This window comes from Oncorhynchus tshawytscha, linkage group LG03 (assembly GCF_018296145.1).
Source record: "Oncorhynchus tshawytscha isolate Ot180627B linkage group LG03, Otsh_v2.0, whole genome shotgun sequence".
Classification (NCBI taxonomy): Eukaryota; Metazoa; Chordata; class Actinopteri; order Salmoniformes; family Salmonidae; genus Oncorhynchus; species Oncorhynchus tshawytscha.
In genome coordinates, this window is record NC_056431.1 from 63,002,811 (window position 1) to 63,005,648 (window position 2,838).

Here is a 2,838-nt window from a genome sequence, read left to right on the forward strand (position 1 = left end):
CAGCCAATCAGTTGTGTTGTGACAAGGTAGGGCTGGTATACAGAAGATAGCTCTATTTGGTAAAGACCTAGTCCATATTATATGAAAGAACAGCTCAAATAAGCAAAGAGAAATGACAGTCCATCATTACCTTAAGACATGAAGGTCAGTCAAGCCTGAGAACTTTGAAAGTTTCTTCAAGTGCAGTTGCAAAAACCATTAAGTGCTATGATGAAACTGCCTCTCATGAGGACCTTCACAGGAAAGGAAGACCCAGAGTTACCTCTGCTGCAGAGGATAAGTTCATGAGGGTTAACTGCACCTCAGATTGCAGCCCAAATAAATGCTTCACAGAGTTCAAGTAACAGACACATCTCAACATCAACTGTTCAGAGGAGAGTGTGTGAATCAGGCCTTCATGGTTGAATTGCTGCAAAGAAACCACTCATAAAGAACACCAATAAGAAGAAGAGACTTGCTTGGGCCAAGAAACACGAGCAATGGACATTAGACCGGTGGAACTCTGTCCTTTGATCTAATGAGTCCAAATTTGAGATTTTTGGTTCCAACCGCTGTGTCTTTGTGAGACAAACGGATGATCTCCGCATGTGTGGTTCCCACCATGAAGCATGGCGGAGGTGGTGTGATGGTGCTTTGCTGGTGACACTGTCAGTGATTTATTTAGAATTCAAGGCACACTTTACCTCGACATTCTGCAGCGATACGCCATCCCATCTGGTTTGTGCTGAGTGGGACTATCATTTGTTTTTCAACAGGACAATGAATCAACACACCTCAGTGGCTGTGTAAGGGCTATTTGACCAAGAAGGAGAGTGATGGAGTGCTGCATCAGATGACCTAGCCTCCACAATCATCCAACCTCAACCCAATTGAGATGGTTTGGGATGAGTTGGACCACAGAGTTAAGGAAAAGCATCCAACAAGTACTCAGAATATGTGGGAACTCCTTCAAGACTGTTGGAAAAAGCATTCCAGGTGAAGCTAGTTGAGAGAATGCCAAGAGTGTGCAAAGCTGTCGTCAAGGCAAAGGGTGGCTACTTTGAAGAATCTCAAATATAACATTTTGATTTGTTTAGTACTTTTTTGGTTACTACATGATTCCATATGTGTTATTTCATAGTTTTGATGTCTTCACTATTATTCTACAATGTATAAAATAGTTTTAAAAAATTAAGAAAAAACATTTAATGAGTAGGTTTGACTGGTACTGTATATTCTCAATTATTATATGTAATTTAAAATGTTATACCCACATTGTAGTTTCTCCTATCCAGATCTGAAGAACATCAGAGCCGATGTAGTACGATTCAATCTTAGTCTACCATAAATCTTCTTAGTCTACCTGTTTGATGGTTCGCCGGAGGGCATAGCGCGATTCCTTATAAGCGTCCGGGTTAGTGTCCCGCTCCTTGAAAGCGGCAGCTCAGTGCGGATGTTGCCTGTAATCCATGGCTTCTGGTTGGGGTATGTACGTACGGTCACTGTGGGGATGACGTCATCGATGCACTTATTGATGAAGCCAGTAACTGAGGTGGTGTATTCCTCAATGCCATCGGATGAATCCCGGAACATATTCCAGTTTGTGCTAGCAAAATAGTCCTGTAGCTTAGCATCTGAGTCATCTGACCACTTCCATATTGAGCAAGTCACTGGTACTTCCTGCTTTGAGTGTTTCATATGCATTGGCTTTTGCTTTGGTTGGAGCCTTTTCTTTTCTCCTTCTTATTTTAGCACATCATGTTCTGCTACCTCGTGTTTCGTAACAGTGCTTTTTCCGTGTTTCCCCTTGTTCACATGGTCTGATGTTCTGAACTTTCTTTTTACTCTTAAAGGTTTCTTCTGTATGAGTCTACCTCGCGATTGAGAAACCTCTGTCCTTGTATTAATGGACTGTTTATATTAGTCGTTGGATCATTTGAGGAGAATGTGTGTACTGGGTGTAAAACATGCATTATTTGTTGTATTTTCACTCTCACTGAGAAATGCTTTCACAGCTGTTTGGGGCAGTAAGTGCCTGTGCATTTAGCAGGACAAGGGTAAATAGAGTGCTAGGCTCTCTAGGGGGCTTTAGGTAAAAATATTAACATCAGGTGCAGGAGGGTAATCTCTTAAATGCAGCTATACCTCCTTCAGTACCTGACCAAGTCTTCGTCAAAATCCAGTCAAAGCCAGATTGATCCAGTTGGTTACATAAAGTGGTCCAAAATCCAGTATGAGCATCCTTCCATGTCCCCACACACTCCCACCACTAATGCATTACTTTCAGTCATTACTGTTCAGAAAGTTAATTAGATGTTTGAAGGTGTGCAGACACATGACTGTCTTCTCTCCCCCCTGACAGAGGAAAGATCTCAATTACATATTCCTTGTGTCCTCTCTCCTCCTTAAAACCCATTGGATGAGAAAGTCAGACGTCCCTCCCCTCTGACCTTCTCCTCCAATAGGTTTTGAGAAGGAGGCAAGGAGAGAGGTCACGAGGAGTATGCAATTGAGATTCTCCCAGACTCATCCTCCTCCCTGATTTCCCAGATGCCACTAATTACACAGGTCTAATAGGTCTGCCCAGAGTCCCAGAAGTCAGGAAGTCCTCCACAATATTGATTTAACATTAAACACCAGTAAATTGAAGTCCGGCTCAATGTGCGCAGCTGTCCCAAGATGCTCATTGTATGCTTGAGGGGACAATGATTTACTGCAAGCAGCAAATTGTGAGAGGATCGATGGAGAGGTAGTGAGAGTAACGAGAGCTCCTGGATCTGTATGTGTCTGAGCGGCTGTTGCTGTATTATCACAGAAAAGGGACATCTCCACGTTCACGGCAGCACATAACCTCATGTT